The 15,712-nt window shown below is 43.4% G+C and overlaps 1 long non-coding RNA gene across 1 annotated transcript; it reads right to left on the reverse strand.

The window, feature by feature from the left end:
- Positions 1 to 2,744: 2,744 nt before the first annotated feature.
- LOC119395737 (uncharacterized) lies at positions 2,745 to 5,184 on the reverse strand. Its single transcript, XR_005184305.2, has 3 exons — positions 5,160 to 5,184; positions 3,887 to 3,948; positions 2,745 to 2,895 (listed from the first exon to the last, which is right to left on the reverse strand). It is a non-coding gene; the product is annotated as an uncharacterized LOC119395737 (long non-coding RNA).
- Between the last annotated feature and the right edge of the window lie 10,528 nt (positions 5,185 to 15,712).

Here is a 15,712-nt window from a genome sequence, read left to right on the forward strand (position 1 = left end):
TGTGCTGGTTCCCTTCCAGTTTTGCACTGCTCTCTTCACACCTTGTCTATCGTTCCTTTGACTCCTCCCCACCTGTTGGCCTGGCTGCCCTGTCTTGCTTTGTCTGTCTTGCTACTTAACTCTGCCTCCTGCTTTTATATGCTCCTATTTCGCGCCCCTTCAAGCGAGTTGCGCAAAACATTATTGCTCTTCAATGAATTGAAGCTCTGATAACACTAAGAAAGTCTCAGTAGATGTTCTGAACACTTGTTTTGTGTTGTGAATTGTATAGGATGTGAAAAATAGTACACATTTCTCCAATATAATGATAACATATGTATATAAAAAGTGGTACAAACTAGTATTCAGAATTTTGAAACGTCTTTATTGCAAAAAGCATGGCTGATCCCTCCGTCATAGGAATCAACATAACACGAAAGCGCAACTTGTCTTCACAGAAGTAGTTGATTCTTTAATATTCATTGATATATGAGGGCTTGTACTATGTCTCCTGGTGTTTGGCTATAGCACCGTTTGAAGTGGATGCACTCACGTTGACGCCTAGTGGCACATCTCCATCCCGATGACCAACGCCCATGATCATGACTTAACCGGTGTGGTAGGTAAAGTTGTTAACATATACCTCGACACAACATATCGTGAATCCCGCGCAAAGATGGCATTATCAAGGACATAAACACTGGTACTCGATATGCACTCCTTCAAAGCGTCGTCATTTGGGGAGAACAACGGCAAGGTGCCCGCTCCCGAATAGTAGGGCAACCTAAGCCTGTGCGCATTCAACCACTACCACACTGCGCTTCTACAACACTGGAGGCAGAGTATCGTAGCTTTAGTCGCGAACGCGTCACGGCGTTCCGCATCCCGCTGGCCTCTGTCTCGCTTCACCAAGGCCCGACATTCCCTCGTCGACAGCGTTGCCTTCCTGCGGCACTTATTGCAGCAGTTTTATTAGTCGGTGCTTTCGCACATTAAGGAGTAGGCGGTGCAGAAACGCCGTCAGTGCATGTGAAAGCTCCACTACTCCAACAAGGAGCCATCACACTCTAACACGAAGCGAAAGGCAAAGAACGCAACAGCGTCTAGGGCGACTCCTCGTTACTAGCGTGGCGAGCTTCCTCGCTGGCATCGAGATGCTTTAACTGCGTCGTCACCAAATTACTCCCTATCGGCGGTGCTCGTTAGTGTCATGACGCAGTACTGCATTTGACCTTTAACAGAGGGCAGCACCGCCTCGCAAACCAAGAGAACCGTGCGAGAGAGATTCTGTGAGAGAAATAATTCGTGTTCGTTGAACCTCATACATGTGCGTCTAGACCCGTCCATACGTAGTGTTATACAGCTCAGGCTTGGGAGGGTGTTGCCGGAATTGGTGGTGGCATCTGGCAACATGAAAACAAACATTGCAGGTTTGATGGTGTCTCTTTTCAAAACCGCGTTTTTCTTTGAGACATCTCTCTACTGTTTCCCGTAAAAAGATCTACAAAGATATAGTAGATGCACTTCTCCTTGTTCCTCTTTATAGAGCAATGCACCGTGTAGGCCCAGGACAGATTGTCTCAAGCCTAGTAAAAAAATGCCAGGCCGGCGCTGAAAGCGCAGCACAGTCACAGCGAAAGCTAGAAGAGCGGCGTTTCTAGAGCCCGTTGTAAGTTCTCTTGGGGCTACTAATATAAGTACACTAGCAAGGTACTCACTACGCCATATATCACAATTTTTGTGAAATTAGAAAGCACATACTAAGCCATTATTCGTATTCTGCGGAGAAGCCAGGCATCAGCTACACGCCTGTAAGGCATTATGTGCACTTTGTTGACGCGACGACTGATGACGATGAAGGATTATGGCTTAGCCCTTTGTAACGAGTTGGGAGCTTTAAACGGCCCACCAGCTATGTAATTTGCATTCGGTGACGCCCGGTCTCTATTTCCTTCTTCCTCCATGCTGCATAACATACGTCGACGTGGAAGAGAGAGAGGGGGGGGGGGGCGAAGAACTATATTGAGACCCCGAGGAAATGGATAATGCGCTTATGGGCTTCCTTGGCAACCAATACAAGTGCACTTGCGAGGAACCTACTACGCTATAAATCATTGTAATTTTGCAGAAGTACAGAAGCAGGCACTATGCCATTTTTCGTCATTCTACGGAGAGCCGTGGTACCTGCTAAACGAATATAAGGCATCATGCGCACTTTGTTGATGCTGTGTCTGATGACGATGAAGATTTATGGCGGAGCCCTCTTAATGGGTTGGAAGCATTCAACAATCTTCTCGTTGCGCACTTTTCAATGTGTGACGCCTGGTTTAAAAGCGCATTTTTGTATTTTGGCGAGTTGGCTCAACGAAATTTCCTGAAAGTTAGTTTATTAAGTATCTGGCCCCTTCAGAATAATGTATAGGTCATGTTACCGATTAGGAACTTTCTAGGCCCACGTAGATGCCGTCAAAAGCTACGACGTCTCGGTGTTTGGTGGGCGAATTTCAAAGAGGTCTGGCAGCCCGCATTTTCGTTCTGCGCGTTTAGTTGCTTACCTAGCGACACCTCGCGGACAGCTTGGAACCTTTGGTACTAAGAAAGAGTAATTTATTAGTAAGAAAAAACTCGTTTTTTTTTCTTTGGTGTCCGTATTAAGAAGCCCAGGTGGTCGAATCCACCAACAGCCCTCCACTACGGCGTCTCCCATAGACCGAGTCGTCTGGGGGCGTGAAACACCATAAACCAAACCAACAAAAAGTTCAGTTTTATCACTTTATTCAAAGCGAAAGCGGACCCATGAACGTCTGGATTTAGGCATAAGCCTGTCTGCAGTTTGGATTCATTCACTTGCGGTATCTTCTCTGCCTCCTCCAACACCGCCTCCTAGAGAAGCAGCAGCTTCATTAACCAGCACAGCTGCAAATAATAAAGGAAAATTAATTTTATGTTGTCACTTTATACCTCATAGTTAAAGGACTGCCACTGCCGAAGTAACAGCCAAATTAAAATAGATTTCTTTGTGGAGTGAAGAGACATTTGGCATTTATTCATTGCGGCATCACAAAAATCATCCGCTTCGCACGGCCAAGTTTTAAGAGCATCCACCAAGATAGCGCGTCATGAAAACACAATGTCAATCTAAGCTTACGCAAATGTCCTACATTGGCAGCTGCACTTTTCATAACACTTTGAGAAAAACTGCTTTCAGTATTTACTCTCTTTACCGATTTATACTTATTTCCGTAATACAACCGGTCAACCGCGTTATAAGGATAACAGCTTTTATTTATTCGTGTGATGTACTTGTCATTTCTACGTCCTTGCTATATGACTTTAACCAGGCACAATAGATGCTATTTTTTTTCTTTTTTCGCTCACCACGCTTATTTATGATACGTCAAAGAGTATACAACACATCAGGTCAAGAAATAGATAGGTGATATCACAGATTGTCTTTGCAGACGATACTAAAGTGAGAGGTTAAGAAATTCACATGCAAAGCTTAGTTTACCCAAACTAAACGGAAACCGAAAAGCATGAGAGCATTTCTGAAGCGGAAAGCATAAGCCGAAATTTATGGGAGCTTGTCACCAGCCAGTCTCGTTGTATGCACTTTCTTGTTGTTTGAGGCGAATAAAAATCTGAACAAAGTCTTCTATCATTTCACAGAAACACGAATATACCAGTTACCATTCGTTCCATGTAGATGGCACCAACACAGTTCAATGACCCAATAATATGAGCGTTCTGAGGATTCTATCGCCAACATAACGAACATATGACTGCGTGAGTGCAGACGATGTCACGAAGCTGGGTAGAAAGTGGGGATTTTTTTCCATAGAGCACATCACCATTATATTAATTCTATTAGTGCTATTTACATTATCTGTGCGATATTCACGATTACCTAATGCGACGGCCACCCACACCAGGGCGTTGACTCCAGCCAGACCGTTCATGTTGAATTGGCTGCAAAGATACAATGTATAATGGCTTCAGTAAAACACCAAAGCGCTTTTCACAGTATAACAATCAGTGGGCTTAGCCTTTTTCCTTTTAGTACTTAGCAGTGGTGAAGCGTTGTAGTTACGTCAGTGAAACTTCGTAGCGCTAAACTTCGTTCGAGAAACATCACTTGGTGGCCAGCGTTAGTGCTAGGTAGGAAAGTTATTGTAGATTGATGCACCATGATGAAGTATTTAGACTTATGTAGGTATTATCAATACAAATTGACACAAAAAGAGTGTACTGCAGCACACATCTTCTCGGCTGCGGTCTGATCAGCCGAGGTAAAAGGGGTCACATTCAATCTAAATGCAGTCCGCTGATAAGAGAGAAACCAAGATGCTCTTTCGAGCTCTTATCACATTCCAAGTTTGGCACCGAAAGAAGCAAACTGAACTGTGTCATATATCTGCCAGACAGTTGGTTCACTGTGATCTCTGTTCGAATGTTACTGCTTTTAAAGGATGCCAACGGAGAAATCTGGCGCAATTTGACAATTACTCAAACTTAATTTTTGAAGTTGTGGTGCAGAGCATTCATATATCCTTTATGAATTGTGTTTCACGAAGAATAGGGTCTCAAATGTCTATTCACGCATTGCCATTTCGTGACGAGTACGCAAAAATTATTTTGCCGACGAAAGCCAAATCACATGGTCAACACGAGAACGTACAGTAGCAGTGGTCAAAATGTTAATATTTTTATTGAAGAACACTAGCAGCGTTCAGGAAGCTTTTTATTATTAAGCTAGCTGTGGAAACGCCGATTAAGAAAAGGGTCTTATGGGACAACCTGAAGCCGTCGGTGTGTGCGCTCCGGCGAATGGGGGCCTCGAGCAAAGAGCGGCGACAGTTCTTGAGTAAATTAACAGTATTAACATGTTTAACGGTGCAATTTAAATTCTAAGGTATTATTATCAAAACACTTCCGAGCAGCAGGCCATGAGCGCATGCCCTATAATATGAAATAGAATGCCTCAGAATATCGCCAATGATAATCGACCATTTCATGAAACAACTTTTCTGTCGATAATAACGCTACACAATATAAATCTCTCAGCTGATGAGACAATGAGAAACCTCTCTAGCCAAAGTAAAGGTTTTGAATATCTTAACTTATCCTTATCTAAAGCATGCATTTCATGCGAATCCAACATTATGTCAAAGCATACTCACCAAGGTATGTTGTCGAAGACCAAATGGATGGTTTCTGTACAATCCTGTCCGTACCTGCAGCCCTTATATACTACATCTAGCCATCGTGATATGTCATTTTAGGAGGTAAGAAGACAACGAAATTGCCATGTTTTTGTATAAAGCAGAATGACAGGTAATTTTGTCGCCGGAAATGTTTAGCTGCATGCGAATCACAAAAGTGGGCGCAATATAGCGGACGTGGATATGATTTAAAAAACCCAATTATGGTCTGGAAGTAAAGGATAGCGCATTGAGCCGGCATAAAATCTGTTTTGTCTTTCTACTTATATAAAATATTGTGGGGCATTCCAAGAGAACCTCATAATTCTACAAGCACACTGCTTGATACTGATATTGGTGTTTATGACGCTATTTTCTGAGGACTCTTTCTAAGATGTAGGTGATGAATCGGGCTTTCATTCGATATCTCCTGGCGTTTGAACAGCACCTATCAGACATGCCTTTGAATATAAGAATTTACATTATGTAAACGCTGACACGAAGCTTTATTGTGTGCGTAGACAAATCTATCTAGTTAAAGTAAAGAATCACAGTGCAATAGTGTGAAGCAGCATATCTTGGTAGACAACTAGGCAGCAGGATCGCTGGAGACTGTCTTCAATGGGATAAGGCGGCTCAAAACGAAAGACGAGGCAACAAGTGCTATTTCGAACTTCTCATAACGGGCCCCTAAACAACCTCTGAAAATAGAAAGAATGAGCGCGTTATTCTCTCCTTGCGTCTTCCGTCTTGTATGCATAATTCGTGAGGCCCCGAATTTTCGCACATGACGTTATGAGAAAAAAAGCTTTCGATTGGCCCATATGCGAGGGATTTCAACTGCGAATTGTCTCCTAATCAGTTTTCTCGTGCAATCACACATCCGTTCTTCCTTGTGCTGTATGATTACCGTGCACGATCAACCGATCTCACTTTGTTTTGTGCGCTTTGGTCTAACTAAGCGTAGATAGCAGCCTGAAGTCGAAAAGAACAAAATCTTGATGGGCTCAACGTTTGTTGCTGTCATTGTCCACGCGTTTTGTGACAAAATAAGTGGCGAGGATGAGATAGCTTCTGTTGGAAGGGTAGTGAAGGTGAGAAAGAATCTACTCTCTCGTCTTTCAACTCGGAGTGGTTTAGGGGCCCTTTAATATTCACAGTGCGTCATTGGTGTGGCCCGATATTTGCGACCAATCAATCAATAAATCAGTCAATCAATTCATCAATCATTCACGGAAACGTCATTTTCACCAAAAACAAAAACCATTCGCGGCCAAACAAAAGGTGGCTGGGAAAAAGCTGTGTAATGGCAGCTTGGCAAAGCCCAGCAACCCATCGATGATGACAGAGTACAGCACTTCATCTGAAGAGTAAAATGAGCAAAAAAAACCAAGAAAAAACACGAAAACAGTAACAAAGGGAATTCATGAATACAGTATCTTAACAGTTACACATTGGTACTATGCGTTCCAAACCGTGAGCTTCTATATGGAATTTGCTGCAGTTATCTCAGGATTAGGCAGCGCAATTAAAAAAAACATTCAACACATATAAAAAACACACACAGGGACTGCTGCAGTTACGTCGTAGTAGAAGAATAAGACGGTCGACGAATAATAGCACGTATCCTGCGTGCCAGCGAGGCTGCATTGTCCCCTGCTAAGAACCACGTTCGGTCACTCAGTTTGGCGAGTATGTTACTCGTAAATCTTCACTACACAAGTCAGTGTTACGAAGCGACGTGTAATACCACTGTGTTCACATCCTCTAACAGAATTGTCTTTTACAGATAGTGCAAGATGTCCGAAACATGCCAAATATCGAACGTCATCTACGCACCCTATATCGTCGAATGTACTTTAGAACACTGTGATATCGGCAGTTCGCTGCCTTTATTTATATAACCCGTGTAGGCTCTACATTAGACAGCATGTAAAGCGGCCATGTTTTCCTGACATCATTACACCCCACATTGCTACACAGGGTGCTTATCTCCTGGACACATGGACACGGCTCTATTCATGGTAATGAACATGCTACTGGGGCAGCTCGAGAACGCGCAGACCAGGCGCCATTGGAAGAGCTGTCCAACTCAGACAACGCATCAACAGCACAATTGAACTACACCGAAATGCTACAACGTTACAGGCGAAGCCGGACCTTCTTCCCATCACTACACAACCACTGAACCGTTAGAATAATTCATTCCCCTGTCTTTTTGTCCTTCACGTCATTCACCGAAGCCAATATCTCTCATACTGACCCTACTGTGGAGTGAAGTCACAGTGTATCACTGCCCCTTGGAATGTTCACACCCTCCTGGCTACATTCCTATTCCTTCACCCTCACATTCCTCCTGGGAGACTGCGCTAACCAGTATTTACATTCCACGCTCATAGCGCGCTCGCTGACGTTTCGCTAGCTAGGTATATACCAAAAATGGTACGGCGTGGCAAGAATGTATGACGAACATAAATGACAGGTTATATAACATGCAAATGATGATGTGCAGATCATGAACAGCAGGATTTACACGACATAGGCTTGGGGCGCTAGCAGCCATTTCAATAAATGGGCATATAGAAAAATTGGTAATGCGGGGCACGTCTATATGACACGTGGAGCACAACGATCATGACTTGAATGTCATGTACAACACATGATTTCCATGTCCCCCTCATGTTGCGCTCGTGGCTGTTTCATTCATTTTATATATGTGTGTATATTAAAATTTGTGTGGCATGACATAAGTGTGTGAAGAACATAAATGACAGGTCATAAATTGGTTTTACATTTCATTAGCACGCTGTATACCAAAATATGCATGCATCCGTGCATTACAAACACACAATAGTGAATATATCATGATAGAATGATAAAAGCTTGAAAGACAAACACTACGGTGTATGCAGCTCTTCGCGCCGCAAAGGAGCTTGTTTAACTTTCTACAAGAGAGCGTGCGGATCGCTATACAAATCCTGGTTAGTGCAATATTTGTCTCTCGGCAAACTAAATATACAGGCGAGGAGGAAGCATGCAGCACCTAGAGTCACTAGAAAAATTTCAGAGTATCGCATCTGTTTTCCGCGCGCCGCCGCCGACGCGAATGGCTTACTCGGATCACGTGACCTCTCGCCGCCATATCCCTTCCAAGCGGTTTAGGTGCAGGCGCGTTCAATGCCGAGCGTGGCCGGACATTTAGCAGTACCACGCTCCTCAGAAGTACTTCGACGCTTTTTTAAACGCGTCGTGCAGACAGGGGCGTAAGCATTTTTTTCGGGGGGGGGGGGGGGGGGCACCTCCTTGATCTGAAGTGGGGGCCTGGCAGGCAGATGTGGTCGAGTGTCATTTCGTGCTATGTATGCCACGGGAAAAAATTTCGGGGGGGGGGGGGGGGCACGGGCCCAGTGTGTCACTCCCTGACTACGCCACTGCACGCAAATGCCAGAAGAGAGCAGCTCACCAGCAATCGAACGTTACTGGTGAGCTACTCTGGGAATCTCGTTTATTTTTGCATGCCGGTGTGGGAAAAACTAATATGAAAGAGCGCCGTTCTACGTGGCTGCGCAGTTGGCCAGAATGAATTCGCCCCCTCGAATAACACTCCTTCCTGCAGTACACTAACTTTGCTGGAAAAGATCTTATGCAATAGGATACTTCACCTTTTCGGTTCGCTATGGTCAGCGATATTAAAAACTACATACCTTTCTATTTGCTCGGCTGTTTATATCTATCTGTTGAACAGATTACGCATGCTATCCGAGTTATGAGCGTGTCACCCACGAGAGCAAAATCGAAGATTTATTAAAATAATAACTGTTTACTGGTATACCTTGAAGGCAATTGTGCCGTGATCATTTGCCATTGCGCAAAACAGAAGCATGGAGCTCTGTTGATAAACTTGGTATAAGGCAATGCATCAAGCGTATTTTTAAATTTGTTGCAAAAACGTGCTGCTAATCCTGCATTGCGCCGAACGTACCCTTAAAATACTGTTTAGTGGGTGAGAAATTGTCACATCAAAAAAAAAAAAAAACGCAGATACCACGCATTGAGGGAGTCGATTTTATGCGAGCCCAAGGTCTATATACATACTGTGTTGCAGTAGCATGCGCTTTAAAAATTCCGGGATATGCTATTTCTGATCAAAAGGACATAAAGCACCGTGCCGAGATAGTTTTAATCAGAGTGCATTATGAAAAAAAAGTGCAGCAGTGCAAAAACCAAACCCCAGCTCTTCACGCGCTGGCAACGAAAAAAAAACTGTTTGTCGGAACACAGCAAAGTATTTGCAAATTTATTGCAACGTTGGGAATATTAAAGAGACAAGAAATAGGAAATCAAACAATTAAGTAGTGATGTCAATCATTTTTGATGGCCTAATTTCTACGTATCGCAAGATAAGATGCACCTTACCTACTGTACGCCGATTCGGCCGTGCGTTCGGCTGCTGGCGTTCCGAATCAAGACATAAATACGTCGCGCACAACTTCCAATTACCGTACACACACAACTTCTATTACACATATCATCCAGTTGAACAGCAAGCATGGTGCGCAAGCAATCTGTGCGTCAGCGATCAGTCGAAGGAGGCCATGTTGAATGATCTCGATGTTGTACGATAACGTTCTCGAGTGCAGTGAACCTGAAAACCGACTGCGAAGCTAGCGCAAACAGTCAAGATTAACCAAATGTCGAAGTAAATGACATCCCGCACGATGTCACTGCGCTAATGCAACTATGTTTACAGCTCCGGGCCTAGCGAACACACCCAGGCGTGACACGAAAATAGACCGATGAAGCCATGAAGAGAGTTCGCGAGCACATGTCAACATTCGCCGTACGTTTCATTAGTTACACCGCTAACCGCGCAGTCGATCCATACCTGTCGATGACTCAAAATCACTTCTAATATCCTCTTCAAGAAATACACACACATAATTCCGATCCTTCGAGCGTAACACGGCACCGAGGCTAAAAGATCGGTCACTTCTCAACACACGCTAGCAACGCGCCGGGCGGTCTGGAAGGGAAATGGCCGCTGCCGCCCAATGTTGCCCGCGTGCAGCCTACCTTTGCGGTACTCTGATTTTCCAGTGACTCTAGCAGCACCAACACTTACTTTGTCTTTCAGATAAAATTGTGGCAACAGGACACGTATATATTTTGTATGTGTGACACCTTTTTACTAATACGAAAAGTTCCTGTCCAGAACCGGCCGCTCAGGCGTTTTGGATTTCACTTCGCTTCTCAAGTGTGAATGGGCCTTTGTGGCGCATGCGCACTTCAGATGCGAAGAGACGGCGAAAACGCCAGAGCGAAGAAAAACCGCGATCGCTTGCGTCGAACCAGTTCAGATTTGTTCTGCCCTCCTGGGATCCGCCTTCGCCACTTTAAGAATGCAGTCCATTTTCCCGTTTCCTGAGGTTTTAATTTGGTACAGAATTCAATTTATATACGTGAAACACGGTAAAGAGATGTTTTCACATTTTTAAGTTGTTGTTCCAGCACATACAGCAGAAGAAACTACATAAGTAACCACGCCAGCAGCGACGGCGACGAATTCGCTGAGCTGCGCAAACCCGAGGTATTTTCAGGCACGCCGACTCGCTGCTGCTGCGCCTTCTGCTATCAAAGGAATACAAAACATGGCATATTTGTGGCGCTTCAGCTTCGTCGGAAAGGAAGGGAAATGCGAACAAACACTTTGCTATTACAAATATTTTGTTCCACTAAAACACTTTGCCAACAACTTCGCCTCTACTGTATCTCGCGTGTAATAGACCAACTTCTAGGCCCTCATTTCGCAGCCTAGAATTTTTTTAAGGCGATAACTCTCCCTTATGCATTGGTGTCAGAGAAAGAAAACATATTCGCTTCGTAGAGGACGTTTAGCAGTTAACGATGATATGGCAACCGAGTCCAGCGATCAAGACTGGGTGGTCGGCAGGCCTGAGCCCTGTAGTGCGAAGGTGACGAAGGGTATTTATTTGTATACCTAGGCAAGTCTACAGCAAGTGTGCCGCTGTCACATCGCGATTTCTGGTGGAACTGCATTGTCATGTTTCTCGTAAGGGGCCGCGGTACTGTTGCGGCAAGAGGGGCCACAGAATGGGTGATCGCAAGCATGAAACGAAGCCAATGCCAATGTCATGTTGTTAGCATCAGTAAGTCCCTTCCGAGCTGCAAGAGTTCGTGTGCAATTTTGCTTAAGTTCGAATGTGCTTCAAATAAATCACCTATATGATGAATCTCTAGAATAATGCTGTGCTCTAATTCGGTTCAATGACTATTTAAAAGATGCTGGAAGCTGAAAGAACAGCCACATTTTCAAAATCCCCTCCGTATTTTACACACTTGTGATCCGCCAGGGATCACAGTTCTGTGTTCAGCTCCCAGTGATTGCAAGAGCGCAGCATGCAATTTTGTGTAAAAAGCAGTGCCATAACATTTCCTTTTTTTTCACAATCATGCACAATTGACAACGTATGCCACCGTATACCGCAATTTGAATTTTCATTTGTATATATGCCTTGGAAGCTTTTCAGCTATAATTTTTCTCTCACATATTATTCGCGCCGATCCCCCCTCCACCTAAATACTGTATTTAAGATTATGTTACTCCTTCTCTGTTTCAACATGGTTTGGTTATTGTTATTCCTTGTGTATTTTAGGCAAATTCGCTACCTCTTCGTTTTAAACTTCCACAAAACACTTTTCCTAAATGCACAAACTTGCTCTGTAAAGTACATTAAATTGTATAGTTATATAAACAAGTAAATAATTAAAGAAATAAAATGTACAGCGCCCGTAGCTCTGCTTAAGTAATGTTTGATAATAAATTCATTATCAGCTAGAGTAAGAAAAGACAATGATCAAAAGTTTCCTGTTCTATGTATATTGTCTATCGATAACGTATACTACAACTAACATATAAGTTAGGGTTTTAGAGTAAGTAATCTATCAAATATATTGTTTCTATGCAAACACGACCTCCATTCATAATGCTACACATCTGGAACGCACAGTACGGTATTATCGATGTAAAAGCACGAACGCATCTTCCTGCACTCTAGTATTGGTGCATTCCATTCGGAAAATCATTTAAGCCCAATTCGCATTACAGAACAATATGACAAAAAAACACAGTAAATCGATGCTCTGATTAAAGGATTAAGCAGTTAAGAATTCTATTTTTTCTTGAACACAACCCAGCTTAAGTGATACGAATCTCACAATCTACCAGAAAGCTCAAAACATCAGACACCTGTTCCGGCTCCGGCAATCAACCATTTGAGTGACATCCAGAAATGGGCTAGAAAATTCCACCTTGAATGCGACAGGTTCTATTAGGCACAATTGAAACAAAAGTTGTATGTCGAGTATATGCTATTAATTAAGTACAATAATTAGAGGTAGAGCATATGACGTCACTAATGTGCTAATGTTGAGGCACAGGAAACAATGCCAATGTTAGCTCTGGTGGAGATGGGAGGAAATCTATAAGGAAACATGACACTTTGCACAGCATATGACATATATTCAATGCAACAGATCACAAGTTAATATTCATATGTAGTGGTAATTGCAATAAAGCTTATTGCTTAGATTTAAGCTTAGAGAAATATGATGATATTCTGTTGTCACTAAACGCGTTCTTAAGCGGCGTCTTCCTTCTCTAAGCTATGTTTGCAGAATACCAAGATAAATTTTTCTATACCCGTCCGAAAATTGTTCACTGCTATATGTATTCCCTAACGTAAACGTGAGTCTGTGATCATCACTGACCTTCTCAATCAAATCTTGGCGCCAAATTGGAGATCTTGGCGCCAAATTTAAACATGAAACATCGAACTTGATTTTCTTTTATTATTACACCTATGATGGTGAAATTAACGACATCATAGTTCTCAGTATACAATTTATCAATCTAAACTGATTCATTGTTTCTCTTTAGTGTCCCTTTAAGATGACGAAATAGCATCGATCCTTTTATGTACGCGCCAGCCTCTGCCAACATTCAACCGCCCACATAATAGAAAGTCTTTAAGAGTTGCAAGTGACTGGAAGCGTTTTGATATCGAATGATTTTCAGGGCAGGTGGAGGTGTACTGATAGAGGCACAATGACACAGATTTTATTGGTTAAGATAGGTCAAGATAAGTGAAGCCCCTCTGAATGGCCTTAGCTTGTGCTGCTAACATGGAAGTCGCAAGATTATAATAACATGGGTTAAACAGCATCTTGTTTGGGGCGAAATGCAAAACAGACCGGCGTACTTATATGAAGGCGGAAGGTGAAGAACCTCTAAGTGGATATGTTTGCATTGAAAAGTTATGGGCAGTTGTTTTTCTGCACAGCTCCACTTGAAAGAATTCTTCTAGAGCGCCATTGCACTCTTGTATCCGGCTTCAGGGTTTAACTGCGATTCGCATGATTATTCATGCAATGCAGTGTGAGTTCAGGCATGAACAACCTTCCTGATGTGCGCGTAGTCATTACTTGGTATCTCCAGCTAGTAGTAAATGGGTAGTCGCTATCATCTTCGCCTTCCACCCGCAGTCAGATAAAAAGCGGCGCACAAAAAGCGCAGCGGGTGATGGTGGAGCTTGGAGCATTCACATAGAAGTGGCACAGACTTCCGTGCGTCTGTTTCATTTACAACTTGCCGCGTGCTTTTGCCGTGAAAATCGGCAACATTTCCATGATATGTCCGGGTAGTCTGCTGAAGCTACTTCCTGGTGTCAGTTTAAAACATGGTCTTAGATAAGGAGTTGTTTGCCAAAAACAAAACAACACAAACACCGACATCTGTCCACTGAAAAAAACAACAACAACGCATGTTTCAAAGGACGGACGCTAGAAGCGCTGCTCGGCGGTGTCGCTGGTAATGACAGACCACTAACCGATTATTGAAAAATCAAACACTTCCATCAGGTCCTGACTTGCCGCAGACGTGCAAACTGGGTAGTTCTCGTTTTGCTGCTTGTTACGGTAATGTCATGTGCTACGCCCTAGGAAAAGAAAGAGTAACTGTCGCTGTTTCCGTTGTGCCCTGACTGCATATATATGACTCTTTAAAGATACGGGTCAACTATCTTTGGAGATTGTTCTAGTATCTTGGGAAACGAATGTGAGCTTGGACTCTCCGAAAGAGAGTTACCGTATACGTAGGAGTGCGCAGTTTCTGCCATCGAGGGGGCCCAAGTTTCATCGCTGCGCCCCTACGCAACCCCCCCCCCCTCCCACTCCGGTTGGCCGAGTCCGATTGACATTCGGACCTCCGTTGCATTGGTAGCACTGGATAGGCCTGAAGTGAACGACAGGTCATAGAACTGTGGAATCCATGCCGGCCACTGACCAGCGTCGCCGGAGATAAACGGTGGTGGAGAGCGAAGGGAAATGATGGCACTTGAGGGAGCCGTAGAACTTTATATATTGGGATCAGACATTTTAGTCGTAGGATCTGACTTCCCGCACCATGTCAAGACCATCTGCTGGTAAAGGCAATGCCATCGAACGCACCGTCAGCACAGTACTTTGAAAGAGGCACGGCCCTATTAATTTCCGACCACCTTTTCTGTAGGCGTATATGCGCGGTACCTTTCGCTAATACATTTCTCACGTGCCTTCTATAAAAGATAGAACAGCACAAGCAGAGAATTATAGATGTACACTGGTAAATAAAATCGCAAACAAAAATACACGTGGTAAGCTAAAAGACAATGGAAGAAACGATAAGCACAATGCGTGGTAGTGTGCTAAACAGCGCGAAACTCGGACTAAAACAAGGACTGCGGAGTGTGAAAAACACCAAGATCAGAAAATGAGAGTTATAAAGACTGAATTTTGTGGGCGGTATAGTGTTGGCAGGGAAAACAGGGTAAATAAAAGGCGTTATGCTCTCTCGTTATCCTAAACGGAATTTGAAAATTAGTACAACAGAGCAGATCAGGACAGGGTATGATAGCGGGACGAAGCTTTAAAAGAAGTAAAAGATGAACGCAATTTTTTGGGCACTGAAGTGATGATATTGATAATAATCGAGCTAGTAGGGCTAGAAAAATAGCCACAGTCATTCCCAGCGAAGCGATAATCGTACATGCTCAGGAGTTTTTTCAAGACTCGCTCAAACGTGTTACTCCTTGATTTGGAAGTGTCGTTCCAGATCACAGACATATGTTGAAGTTACGCAAGACATATAGCAGTGGACAATTTTCGGATGGTTATGTAAAAATTGAATTATCTTGATATTCTGCAAACATCGCTGAGAGAACGAAGACCCCGCTATGGAATGGGTTTAGTGTGAGCAGAAAATTGTGTGGCGCTATTATCTCACGCTTCTCCAAAGGTTCATCCAAGCAATAACCTTTATTGCAATTAACATTACAGATGCATATTAAACAGTTATATGTTGCACTTTCTATATGGCATGCGCTGGGCGACGCGTGATGTTTGTTTTTATATTTCTTCCTCTCTCTGCCAGAGAAACCTGGGTATTGTTTCCTGTGCCTCAACATTAGTTCATAATT

Source organism: Rhipicephalus sanguineus, chromosome 6, assembly GCF_013339695.2.
Source record: "Rhipicephalus sanguineus isolate Rsan-2018 chromosome 6, BIME_Rsan_1.4, whole genome shotgun sequence".
NCBI classification, from domain to species: domain Eukaryota; kingdom Metazoa; phylum Arthropoda; class Arachnida; order Ixodida; family Ixodidae; genus Rhipicephalus; species Rhipicephalus sanguineus.